A 14,089-nucleotide genomic window follows, 5' to 3' on the forward strand; every position below is an offset into this window, starting at 1 on the left:
GTAAGCCTGCTACTTTGCTGAAAAAAAGTTTAACACTTTGTGAAAGGACCGCTCATGAGAGATTGAGCAGATATCAAGCGGAAGCTGATTTTGTTCACCGCCAGACACCACCACAAAGTACCTGCCTCCACATTGTGAGTGGTGAAACCTCAGAATGGTGACTAACCCCTCAGACGCGGAGCGTAGGTCTGGATGGAAGAGGGTGCCTAATTCATTTAATCAAATACTTGGGCCCCGCTGGTAGAGAGCCTGATGTAAGAGTGAGGACTTTGAAAAGAATCCCCTTTGTGACTGGGAACCAGTGAAGCTCTCACCACTGGGGAGTGATATTCGTCCTCCCCGGAATGTATAACATCAGATGGGCTGCCACATTTTAAACCATCTGAACAGCCATTCCACGTCCAGATGACCAAACAGAAGAATATCTGTTTTTTTTATTTTCTGCATTGCATAGCTGCTGGGTCTCTCTAAACTACTGCAAAGGGGCAAATAGGCAGTGTATCATCTGCATAAGAAATCGTTTTAAGGCCAAAAGAGTCTGTTAATTTGACCAATGCTACCATATAGATGTTAAATAAAAGAGCTCAACGAGGAGCCCTGGGGCACCCTGCAAGAAAGTTTCCTAGCTGATAGGCTGGGCATAGGGAGAAAACGGAAGAATATACTAAAATGCTAAATTAAAAAACGCACTGTGAAGTTGATGATAATGGGTAAGGTGCACTTATTTAAATTATTGTGCCTTACTCTGCTTCTACATCAGCAAATCAATACTTAAAGGAGTTTGTGGTACAGATGCATAATATTTCCCTATTGCCAAAAATGAGTGGTCTTTTCTCAATGAATTGGCCGTCTTCAGTGGTTCTCTTTAAACCACATTAATGGAAGATTCCCACAACGTTCACACTATACCTCCACCTTTCTTTTCTGACTTTTCCTAAACGCTTGTTGTGAGCCAGTGGCTCTTCTACGCCACGAAGCATTACAAATAATTTGTGCTTCTTGGTGGCTTCCTCCTGTTTGGTGTCTCCTATGCCTTTCCTTGTAGCACAAACTGCACATATTTCCACAGAGGAATTCCCTGGTAAATAAAATGTTTTGCAGTCTCAAACAAATCACTAGCTTGCGACAATTACTAGACATTTTAACAGGTGATCCGTGGTGATGCTCTTAAGCTCTTGTTACGAGTGGCCTGTAAAAATGTCTTTAATTCAAAGCCCTTTTTAGGTCGAGCCTGTAGCATCGTGCATGCGCTGCTTGCCAGACTTCATGTAGAGGCTTCTGAAAGCGGACCACTCGTGCGTGTGCTTTTGTTTTCGTCGGCTGCAATTGGCTTCAGCGTGCATCTTTTCAACAAAGACCGCATGCAATTGGTGAAAGGCGGGTGCACGTCCCAGCTTCCTTTAGAAATTTATCCAACCATGGCCTATTGGTGTCTGTTACCCGCAGCAGCGGCATCTGGTTTTAATTATAAACGTGTGTATAATTAGCGTGCATTCGCTTTGCTGTCGCGCTCCCTCTCCTCTGTGGTGCGCGCGCACCACTGGTGTTTGGACAGTCCGTGCCACGCTCTCTCTTTCTGTATGTATATCTTTCTCTTTTCTCCTATCTTGCTTCCTCTTTCCATATATATTTTTCTGTCTCTGCCCACCCCTCTCTCTTAATCTCTGCATAACTCTGTCTCTTTCACATTCACTCTGTTTACAGTTTACGGAGCTGCGTGTGCTTTGTATGGATGCGGGCAGAGAACAGTGGTGCAAGTTTTAAAAATCGTGTTGTGGTTGGGGCGTTTTTTGTTGTTGTTAACTAATGCTTAGGAAAATATTTATTTACCTTTTTTTCCATAGTATATGGTAGCGTTATAGCGTACATGGGCGCAGCTCCTTCCTATCAGCCCCCCGTTGATGGGAAGGAGTCCCACAGCCATCACACCTCCCTTCTGTACCCTCCTCCTAGCTCAGCCTTCAGCGAGAGCAAGCCTAACCGAGCCTCCTGCGTGCCCCTCCAGCACTGAGCCAGGCAGAGCGGGCACTCCATCTCCCCATGCTCGGGCAACCACCGTACGGACAGAGAGGGGGAGCTGAAAAAAACAGCTGCAGCCCTTCTCTGCTCTGTGCTCTCTTGCCACAAATCCCCCTTTCCTGGTTTCTGCCTTGCCAGGCTGGACGTGAGCAGCTTCACCCAGCCCCCACTCGCTGCCCCGATACTCAGTAGGGAGTGCACCGGTATAGCCCATGCCGGGACTCAAACCTTAATTATCATGCCGCGGCGCTTTATTTTATTCCCTCACCTACCCCGAGTTTTGCTGTTCCTTTACATTTAAATGTACTTTCCCAGGAAGCATGAGGCATTGTAGCCCCACATACTTCCCCCCCGCCCCCCCTCCCCAGTAACCTCCCCCTCCTAAGCATAGCAGTGGCTTCAGGTGTATAGGGGTCGGGGCTGCATGCCTTTCTTATATTCTACATGAGCCCGCTTTCGTCTAGCTCCCCCACCCCCGGCAATGTGTCCTCACTGTGTTTGTGTCAGTTTCTGTGTTTTTTTTTTTATACAATGCAGCCCATCTCTGTTTACTGGACCCTGCCTCACCCAACACCAGCACACGGGGAGTATGTAATACTTACCCACAAAGCAGCTTTCTTTCCTTTCTTATCTAGTCCTGCCAGATGCCCGACCCCCCCCCCCCCGGCAATCTGTCACATTTACCTCCTACCATTAATCCCTATAAAAAATAAAATACTGTGTGGAATTCCACTCGGTAAAAAATTGACCTTCAGTTATTCCCCATTCTGCTGGAATTAACTTGTAACGGCATTTACTTGTGAAGTATTACTGCATTAAACCAGTGTTTATGCACCGTCCCCTTCTTACTCGGAAGGAAGGGAGTGCACTTCTGTAGCCCATTCCCATATTAGCATTTTTTTAGGTCGAGCTGGAAAAAGCAGCTCGACAACTGTTGCCCGCCTCCTGGAAATCTGAGACCGGGGTCGGGCACGCGCGGCGATTGGTGTCTGTGGATGCGCACGTCCAGGCCGGCGCCATGCACATCTCCTGCATCAGATTCCCTGAAGTGCGCAAACGCACACACACCAGGCACACACACGCAGGCACACACCCCCCCCCCTTACCGCACCTGGCTCGCACCATGTGGAACACGCCGGGCTTTTCATCGGAGCCCCCCAGACCACTCGAGCTCCTCTGCCAGGCCAGCACGACGCGGGGCTTTCCCCTTAGGCACGGGAGCCCGCAGTGCTTGCCGCTGGTCTTCACCCGGGACCCCTCCTGGGACCCGGGACCCGGGACTTCAGCTGCCACTTCGCTTTCGCTCCGGGGCTCGGTACTCAAAACGAAAGTTAAGAAATGCCACTCCTCACACATTTTGTCTGCCCAGGCGCCTCGCAGACCACGTAATGGGCTAGTTTTAAGTTAGATTACTTTCCTTTGGGCGCTCGGGTATTGTAAACTCTTTGCCACTCACTCCTGTCATCGTTCACTTTCCTTGTTTTTTTTTAACAAACGGGTGCCCTTGAAAATCCCTAATCTAAACACTTCCCACCTCTTCGGCACTCAGAGAGAAGCCCCCCCCATTCCCCCCGCACTAATTGCTTCTTTTCCTTGAATGCCACTGCTTGTTTAAGTCCGAATGAGGTCGCACACTGCTCGTCCCATCACCGTGTGACCTGGGAGCATGATGGTCGACGTAGTCGGTATCAGCGGGTGCGCTTCTACCCAAGTTTAAAGTCTTTAGGGTGTTCACTGGTGTGCTTGCCATCCCTGGACACGTGTTTCGCGTTCATTAACGCTCATCAGCAGGGATTAACATCGACCATCATGCTCCGGGGTAACACGCTGATGGGACGAGCAGTGTGCGACCTCATTCGGACTTACTATTTATACAGGCTCCCTTGAGCCGGTGGAGGTGACGACCTCGAGACAACGCACCTGCACGCCTTAAGAGGTATCAAGCACACCAAGTAAATACCTTGAAGACTCAAGACCCGGGTAGAAGTGCACCCGCTGATACCGACTACATCGACCATCATGCTCCGGGGTCACACGCTGATGGGACGAGCGGTGTGCGACCTCATTCGGACATGCCACTGCTTGTTTATAGAGCTTCATGTCACATTAAAGTAGCCTCGAGGCACTGAAGGGGTGCAGTGGAGCTGAGAAATAAGTAGCAGGCGAGATTTAAGGTGGGGAGACGCATGGTGAGGGTTGAAGGAGCTTTGTGTGTGTGTGTGGGGGGGGTATCCAAATGGTAGTGTATGTGACAGGCTGCAGCTGGCACCTTACGTACTGCGCCTCCTCTCTGGTAAAGAGGTGCTTTCTCAGACAGAGATGCAAGGGCAACCAGCCACTGAAGCAGGAAACATCCTCTGTGAGATGATAAAATAAGCACCCCAAGAGGGAGATTACAAGTGAGCACGGCGAGCATCTGCTGCACGTGGACATAGTGTAAATAATACCAACTACGAGCGGGAGCACTAGGGTGGGCACCTTGGAGGGGTCAAAGGACCCTCAAATCACACTTCATGGCGGTTTCTTCTTTATAGCACTACTTCCAGCATAGCACTTCCTTTCGTCAGAGCACCCCCTTTCACCAAAGTACCTCCTTTTATCACAGCCCCTCTTTTCACCAGAGCACCTTTCCTTGCCAGAGCATCCCTCTTCTCGGAGGAACCATTCTTCACCAGAGCACCTCTCTTCAAACTGCAGCCTTCCTTTACCATAGCTCCTCCTTTCACCAACGTATTTTCTTCCACCAAAGCCCCTCTTTTCACCAGAGCACCTTCTTTCACCACAACACTCTCCTTACCAGAGAATCCCTCATCTCCGAGGAACCATTCTTCACCAGAGCACCTCTCTTCACACTGCATCCTTCTTTCGCCATAGTTCCTCCCGTTACTATCTCATCCCTCCTCACCTAGGTACACGCCTTTACCAGCTCACCACACCTTCATTTACCAGCGTACCTCTCTTCAACGGGTCACCGGTCTTCACCCAAGAGTCTCCTTCTACCTCACCACCTCCCCCAATTGGGGGCTCTCACATTACCAAATCACCTCTGTTCACAATAGGCCTGCCAGTCACCATGGAGTACCCGATAGTTCATCTCTCCTCCACAGAACACCTCTATTCACCAGAGCACTTGTGTACGCCAGAGCACAAATGTTTACATGGGTATCTTGTTTTCCCAAGGTACCTCTTTCAATCATGGTCTCCATCTATGCCGGATCACTGTCATTGTTATTTGTAATATCAATACATCAAACTCACGTAAATACAACACATATTGCATTATAAATGCTACAGTTGTCACATTTGCGATAGAAAAAACTATTGGCATTGTAAATGACAAAGCTATTAATTTCGCTATTGTCAAAACCAACTCCTAAATAAAAAAAAATTGTCATTTACAATACCAATAGCTCAAACTTTCCTAATGCGAGACCTATTGCATTGCAAATGCTTGTTATTATATACCACTGTCTGGTGCACACATGCCTTTCATGTTTATATTCTGCAGTGTAAGATGTTCTAGGCAGCCTACCAAAAAGCAGCATCTTATATTATTTGACTATAATAGTTGTCCATATTATCACTTGGAGGTCAGGGTTTCTGCCATCCTTCTGGTGCGTGTACTCTTTTGAAACAGGATTAAAGTGCATAGATTGCATTGGTGGACAAATGAAAGAAAGAGGTTCCAGGGAGGTATCCTTTCAGATGGAGGCACATGGTTAGTGTTATGTTTTAAAAAAAACAAAACCGTTTTTATAGATACGTTTTTATCTATTTTTTTTATTTTTTGGGGGAGAGTGTTTGGGGGTCATGGGAGGCTATCTTCATTAGGTAAGGAGGTGCAGTGTCTAGTAGTGGTGGAAGCAACCTATTATGGTTGCACTTCCAGAAATGTAGCCTGCGCGATTGCTCAGTAATTTTAATATTCAGTACATCTAAAAGTTACTGGTTCACATCGCCTCAAAATCAGTTCAGCTTTCTATGCTTACGGGGATCAGTACATTGAGTGCCATTACAGCTACTAAGCTTAACGAACACCAGATATTTAATATGCAGATAAGTGCTTCAAAGTGTTGTATTAAAAAAGGCACTAGAGTTACTGATTTTATTCCTCTCAGATCCCACTTCACCCACAATGTATTGGTAATACAGTGCTTAATTTATAAATAGAAAAGTGCCAGGGCCCAAAGCATTTCTTACCATGCCACTGCCTTTCCTTTCCGTTGTGCCATATAAGTGTGTTTGTGTGTCTGAATTTTGTCCGTGTTTTAGGCTGAGTCTCCAGAAACTGTTCTGTTGGAACCTTTGAAGACTGGGCAGGTTTGGGATATGAAAGGGCCATAGGAATATGGCTGTAATTGTTTTATAACTCGCCAGAAATCAGACACCCTTGTATTGGTAGCTTCCAAAATTGCTAGGGTTCGACAATTTGTTGCTGTTTATGCCCTGCTGTAACAAGCATTTGGAATGCAATAGGTCTCGCATTTACGCGAGTTTGAGCTATTGGCATCGTTAATGACCATGCCTTTTTATTTATGTTTTGGTTTTTGAAACATAAATAAAACGCATTGTTATTTGCAATATCAATAGTTCAAACTCGCGTAAATACGAGACCTATTGCATCTCAAATGCAATAGGTCTCGCATTTGTGAGAGATTAAGCTACTGGTATTGTAAATGACAATGCCATTTATTTATCCGTTTTCAAAACCAACAGATAAGGTTTGTCATTTACAATGCCAATAGCTCTAACTTTTGCAAATGCGAGACCTATTGCATTGTAAATGCTTGTTTCTATATGTGAAAGTGCACAATTTAGTTCTGATGGGGCCGGGAACTGGTGTTACTGTATGTAATAAAGGGGCCATATATGTTGTCTGAATATCCCTGGTAGTTGAGTGATTGGCAACCTGCAAACCATTCAAAGATGGCAGCTAAATACATAGTGATCCGATTAGTAACCAGATTACTCCTAGAAAAAAAAGGTATACTGGAATAGCAAACCTGTAGGTGATGTTTCCAAGCCTCCTTTCAGACCGTGTTTTGGGGAACACAGGGCAGACAGAGGCTGCTGGCCTTAACTGTGGTGGTTGAGGCAGTTTGCCATTGGTGTCCTGTAGTCTGTCCTACTAATTCTCTGGAAACTATGCCAAGTACTATCCATTCCACACTTGACTCTCAGGGTTGCAAATTCGAGCAGTCACAGGCTGCTTGGGGATGAAAACCTTGTTGCGAATGACAGTAAGGTGCTACACCCACTTCGTCCCAATATCCCATATTTTCACTCCTCTGTGGGTTTTAGGCAAGATTAGGCACAAGTTCAGATGGATTAATTTCTCTTGCATGTGGATTCCACAACTTCAGCCTAATGTCTCTCTACCCCTTCTTGGTGCAAAAGTCTTAGCGAGCACAGCAGACTTGTTGGCACACATTCAGTGTTTAGTCCCTATTCAAGCTAAGCCCCATGTTTTCCCCCTGTTGACATTTGCAGCAGCAAGACAGAAGCATACCAGTTTCTGCCGCATGGCAGAGGTTCCCCTTAACTGTATGCTGGACCAGCAACCTCACACAGGAATGCAGGAAACCTGCTTCCCCTGCCTGGGCAAGCTTAGCTCATCTTCCATCATGAGCCATGCTAATACAGGGCATCCAAAATGGATCCAATAGCCCCAGTACTAAGACTCACATATATAGAGTACTACTACCATATATGTGCTACACATGCGCTTGGAGTGCAGAGCAAGATTTTGGGTTTTACGAAACAGTGAACCATTGCACGAGAGGGGTCCGTAGAACACCTTCCGTCTGTCAGCGAGAAAACGGTTAAATTGCACTACGCATTTTCAAAATATGGAATGCTGGTAAGGTTGCTTTACGTGATGATCCAGGGAATGGACAGCAGTTAATTGGCTACTATAGGGACTCACTGGAGTTGCCCCTGCAGGTCACAGGGCAGGTCCTTGTGTCTTATTACAGGAGCCAAATCTAGGCCTTTGTTCACATGGTAGATTAGCAGGACACCAGAGAAATAAGTCAGGATACCAGTTTCTTATGCAGTAAGGCACCCAGTTATTTGAAACACTTCTGTTTACCCTGCAAGGGACATTCCTGTCACAACACTAACCCTTTCGTTTTTCTGTACTTCGATGTATTTCGTTTTTGTGGTGCAAAAATGTTGGGCGAGGCCTTGGCTATCTAAGCTTCAGCCTTATTGGCAGTTTTTGTACCACTGGTTTGGCACCATCTCCTTTGTACCAAAATCAAAATTGATTATTGAGGAAACTGGTGTGAGAACTGGTGTGAGAACTGGTGTTATCACAGTAGCACACGCCTGTGTTAACCTATTATCTTCAGTGGACAGCTCAGTTGCAACCTAATTTTTACAGTACTTTTCAAGTATAATGGTTATGTAAACTTATTATTCCAGTCTATCCTATTATCTTCAAGGGACAGCTCAGTTGCAACCTAATTTTTACACTACTTTTCAAGTATCATGGCTTTGTAAACTTATTATTCCAGTCTGTACATTGGAAAATCAATGAACATGGCCATAAGCAATGAAAACAAACTCCTAAGCCCACTTGACTTGTGCCTCTAGGATCTGTACAAGAAATGTTCATTACCTGTCTGGCTGCTCAAATGAATGTATGTGCAAAGACTCTAGTAGCACTAAACTGTGTTGATTTGGAACCACAGTCCTTGACCTGAATAGAGGGACCTATTTTCACTGATGCAAGATTTATTTTTTCCCTTTTAACATGATAGGAGCTGGTAGTATTCTTTCATAACTGGCTCAAATTTCCAAATATCTCACAAAGAAATTAAACTACTTTTTAGCGGGATATTCATTTTTTTTTCTTTTTAATTTACGGTTTTAACTGGGCTTGCACCTAGTTACACAAGTTCCCCTTTAGTAGGTTTAGTCACAGAATGCTCAGGAACTCCCTATGAGGTGAACTTAGGATTACATTTGGGCACAAAGAGTAATAATCTATAAAACACGTTTACGATACGTTTATCCTCTTTGGTGTAGATCCTACCATACAGATCCATAATAGGCATAGTTGTCGGGTGCTTTGCTTTTTGTGCTGTCAGCACAAGGACATGCCATGGGCATTGGTAAACGTTCTCTACTCTTTTGGTCTTCTAACCTTTACTAGAAGACCAAATGTATTTATTTCATTCACCTGTTTGGATGCCTTTTCTTAAATGTCGGCACCTTGTGTTTCTACCCAATCCTTTTGTGTTGTCACAGTTGGACCTCATTTTGATTCTTACTTAACTGATATGTACCCCAATCCGATAGAAACCACTAGCTGCAGATTCCTTACCTTTGAACTTCCAGGCATCAGGCTCGTTTCGGAATAATTTTCTCAGAAGTACCCCTGCGCGCCGGCCAACCCCGCTTGATGTCATCGTGACATCTGCATCGACAATACAACCACCACTCTGGTGCACTGCAATTGGTTCCTTTCCGCACCAGCCAGCGCAGATCTGTTGAAGAAAGCCTACACCCTGTCATTTTTTCACAGACTTCTTAACTTGTTGTCAACTCCTTTTGGTGTGCTACGGATGTCTAGCAAGAAGACCTTTGGGTTCAAGCCGTGTAGTGCCTGTCACCGCTCCATGTTGGTCATGGACCCATTCCCCCCCCCCCTTAGTGTGTCCCTGGTACCTGTAGCGCGACTATGACACAAAGTAGTGCTCCATTTGCCAGGCCATGGCACCAAAAACTTTGAGGGAGCGGTCCCTAAAGCTAATCGCAGCCCGGCGTCCCTTGCCTTGGAGGTTGCCCCATCGATCTCGTTCAAGAGGAAGGTACAAGCACCGCTCCGGAGAATACAACTCTTTTTTTTTAAGTCATCAGGTAAGAGGCTTCGCAAACGCAAGAAGTCTAAGCAGAGGATCCTCTGTGCTTGAGGCCCCGCTCTGCGGAGCTGGTGCCTATGTAGGCTCCGCGTTTCCCTCCCTTTCCAGGTGGGTTCAACACCTTCGGCTCCGGTGCCGCAGCCTCCCACTGGACCCGTTCCCGGGTCTGGACTGGTACCGTTCACACCTCCTCAGTGACCTTCCTTGGCAGTGTGTCCGCAGCAGAGTTCCTCGCCGGTGCCCACCTGCGGCACCTCCCCAATCCTCATTACCGACAAAATGGAGCCAGTCGGGTGTCCTCCGACACCAACTGAGTCGTACGGCTACATGCCTGTTAACCTACCCTATTCTGAAGGGTTAGGAATGGATGAGGAAGATTGGGAGCGGGAGCAGGACCCCTTAGAAATCCCGCAACCCCAGGACAAGGACTGGTAAAAGGAACTGGTGGATGCCAGTGGCCTGGACACCTCCCCAGATTCAGGCATGCTGTCTCTTCCTAACCTGGTTACAAAGGAGGGGGAGTCATCATTCGCTATGGTGGAGCTTTGGGGTGCGGGTGTCTTGGACGGTGGCAGTCAAAACATTACAAAGGTTCTGCAGCCTGATGTCTTCAACTTGGAACCCTTGCTGACTTACAATGAGGCCTTGATGGTCGTTCTTTTTGGCAACTGGTCCAAGCCCAGCTCAGAGGCTCCTGTGAATAGAAAGATTGCCCGCCGCCTGCGCCTGGTGATCCAGCTTTCCGCTCGGTCAGCCCAGCCCACCCCACAAAGCTTGGTGGTTCAAGCTTCCTCTTCCCGTGGCGCGTTCCCTTCTGCACCACTGGTCAGACAATCCAAGAGACTGGAAGGCTTTGGGAAGAAAACTTTCTCTACTGCCAGTCTAGCATTGTGGTTGGTGAACACCGCATTCCTTTTGGGCTGTTATTCCCATTCAATATGGGATGCTGTTGCGCAGGAGACCGGATTCTACTCACCCAGGCCATTTGAGACAGAGATGCAGCAAAGTTTGCTATCCAATGTGCCTTGGACCCGACAGAACCTGCTGGGCAGAGCGATTTCTACGATGGTGGGCGTAAGTTGCCATGCCTGGCTGAGGACGTCTTGTTTTTCAGGGGATGTCCAACCTAATCTAATGGACATGCCCTTTGATGGCTCCTGTCTCTTAAACAAAGCAGATTCCACCCTTGAGCATTTCAAGGACTCGCGGGCTACGGCCAATTCCTTGGGCCTCACCACTGCATCCCGACTTGTCTGCTTTTCGCTCATTCGTTGCTACGGAAGGGGCTACCAACTGTGCCAACCCTATGCTGGCCTTGAGGGCCCTGCTAGTTCAGCAACCTCTGTGGGGCTGTGGATGCGGTTCACCCCAACCCCGTGGTTCGGGAGGCCTGAAGTCGAGCCAAGCCACGATCCCCTCCACCACAAAACCCTCCTAGTCCGATCCCTCCGGACCACTCCCAGCCAGTTGGTGGCAGAATACCCCATCATCGGCAAAACCTCCCCTCGGACAGGTGGGTGTTGCAAATAGTCCAAAGGGGCTACTCCCTCCCCTTCAAGACTACCCCTCCATCCATGCATCCAGTAATGTAATGTAATGTAATGTAATGTGTGTACTTGTAAAGCGCACTGTTGCCAGCCGGCGTCCTGGCGCTGTATACCGCTGGGGAACCCGTCCTGGCTTTCCCTGTGGGATGGTCCCTGCTTGGAGTCCCCAAGGTGGAACCAGGCATCCCCGGTGTTGATGGGGTCGATGTGGAGATTAGGCAAGCCATCCAAAACCAGGCGGCCCGTCTTGTCCTCTGTCTTCCGAAGTTCTCCCACATCACTCCCGCCCTTAAAACCCTACACTGGCTCCCTGTCCAGTTTAGGCCTCTGTTCAAACTTGCCTGCCTGGCCTTTCGGGCGCAGGCTCGGTCTGCTCCTTTCTTTATCAACTCTTTGATCTCCTCTCACGCCCCTCCCCGCACCCTCCGTTCCTCCTCCCTTTCTCAACTCCACGTTCCCCGCTACCGTAAGTCCCGCACAGGGGGCACTCGCTTCTCTGTGCGCGCTCCGCAGATCTGGAACTCTCTTCCCCTCTCTATCCGCTCCATTCCCATTTTTTCTCATTTCCGGAAAGCCCTCAAAACTTTTTTCTTTCTTCAGGCTTTCCCGGACTAAACCCTTCCCGCACATGTTAGGCAGATACCGATGTGTTCCTCAGCGCCAGGAAGCCGCTTGGCCACAGAGCGCTTTATAAATTTCTTTTTCATTTCATTTCATTTCATTTCATTTAATGCCCAGAGTTGCCGAGTGGGACCCCTGGTTAGAGTAGGCACAGAGGCCAGAATTATAGAGTTCGCCGACCCTGGTCCACGACCCTGCCGTGTCCGTGTATGCGATCAGATGACGGAGGATCACCTTGCTTTACTCCGCAAGGAAGTCTAAACTCTTTGGGCCAAGGGAACTATAGAGCGGATTTCCGGGCCAGAAATAGGCTGTGGTTGTTATTCCTGCTATTTTCAGGTCCCAAAGAAGGACGGAGGCCTTCCTCCTATACTTGACCTCGGAGCCCTCAACTACTTGCTCTAAAAGGAGAAGTTCAGGATGCTCATCCTAACTCTGGTCCTGTCTGCCCTGGATCTGGGAGTATGGATGGTAGCGCTGGACTTGCAGGATGCTTATTTACATATCCCCATCCTGCGTGCCCATCATTGCGACCTGCGGTTTACGGTGGGCCACGAGCACTTTCAGTTTGCCGTGCTCCCCTTCGACCACACCAATGCCCCTCTGGTGTTCACGAATGTCAGGGGTTCCAGTCTTCCCCAATCTCGATGACTGGTTGTTGAAGGTGAGCTCCTCCTAAGCAGACTCCCACCTCTTGGACTATCCGAGCCTCCTGCATTCGCTGGGGCTCACTATCAACGTGCCAAAGTCGCACCTGACTCCCTCTCAGACGCTCCTTTTCATTGGAGTGGTTCTGGACACGGTGCAGTTTTGGACCTATCCTCCCGAGTGGTGAGTCCAGGATATTCAGGCTATGATACCGATGTTACAGCCTCTATCCTGGATTTCAGTGCGAAATACTCTGAGGCTTTTGGGCATCATGGCCGCCTGCTTCATGCTGATGGATCACACTCAGTGGTGCATGCAGGCTCTGCAGGGTGACCTGAAGTTCCAAAGGGTACAACATCAAGGAAATCTCACAGACCTCGTTCATATATCAGAGGGCACTGCGAAAGACCTGCAGTTGTGGCTGGCCAATCTCGATTTGGTCAGGCAGACCCCTCCCTTCCCCAACCAGATCTTACAGTAGTGACTTATGCGTCTCTTGGATGGAGTGGCCATCTGGGGGAGGTCTCTGGTCTCCGGCAGAAGCCAAGCCCCGTATCAACCTATTGGAGCTTTGTGTGATCCGATTGGCACTGAAAGCCTTTTTACCATCTGTCAAAGGAAGGCTTGTTCAGGTGTTCAAGGACAACACTACTGCCATGTGGTAATGCAACAAACAGGGCGGAGTGGGGTCGTGGACACTGTCAAGAAGCCCTGCACCTCTGGACTTGGCTGGAAAAGGGCATTTCCCTGGTGGTTCAACATCTGGCCGGTTCTCTAAACGCGAGAACAGACGAGCTCAGCCGAAGGTGTCTTGCAGATCACGAGTGGCGAATCTATCCGGAGGTGGTACAAGGTCTTTCAGCAGTGGGGAGAGCCTTGGTTAAATCTGTTCGCCTCCGAAGAGAACACTAAATATCCGCAGGTTGCGCGTTTGAGTTTCAAGGCTGTTCTCGCTTGGTGACGCTTTTCGCTGTGAGTGGAGATCAGCCCTCCTGTACTCCTTGCCGCCCATACCACTCCTGCCCAGAGTGCTCAAGAAGATCAAGAGTGACCTGGCACAAGTTGTTCTTGTGGTTCCTGATTGGGCACTGGGAGCGTGGTATCCCAAGCTTCTGAATAGGAGTATCGATCCTCCGTTCAGGCTGCCTCTTCGGGAGGATCTTCAGTCGCAGTAGCAGGGGAGGGTCCTCCACCCGAACCTATCTACTCCGCCTCCTTGCTTGGAGATTCAGTGGTGACAATTAACAGCTTTTGACCTTCTCCCGAAGTCTGCGAAGTTATTCTGGCAGCCAGACGTCCCTCCATGAAATCTGTATATGCCTGCTGATGGAACGAATTTTGTAAATATTGTACAGCCCAGTCTATTGATCCGTTGTCTGCTTCTCT

The 14,089-nt window shown here is 48.3% G+C and overlaps 1 protein-coding gene across 1 annotated transcript in view; it reads left to right on the forward strand.

Moving 5' to 3' along the window:
* The window catches only part of LNPK (lunapark, ER junction formation factor), a 691,124-nt gene that overhangs the window by 182,028 nt on the left and 495,007 nt on the right, over positions 1-14,089 (forward strand). The gene's annotated exons all lie outside the window — the stretch shown is intronic.

Source organism: Lissotriton helveticus, chromosome 3_1 (genome assembly GCF_964261635.1).
Source record: "Lissotriton helveticus chromosome 3_1, aLisHel1.1, whole genome shotgun sequence".
Classification (NCBI taxonomy): Eukaryota; Metazoa; Chordata; class Amphibia; order Caudata; family Salamandridae; genus Lissotriton; species Lissotriton helveticus.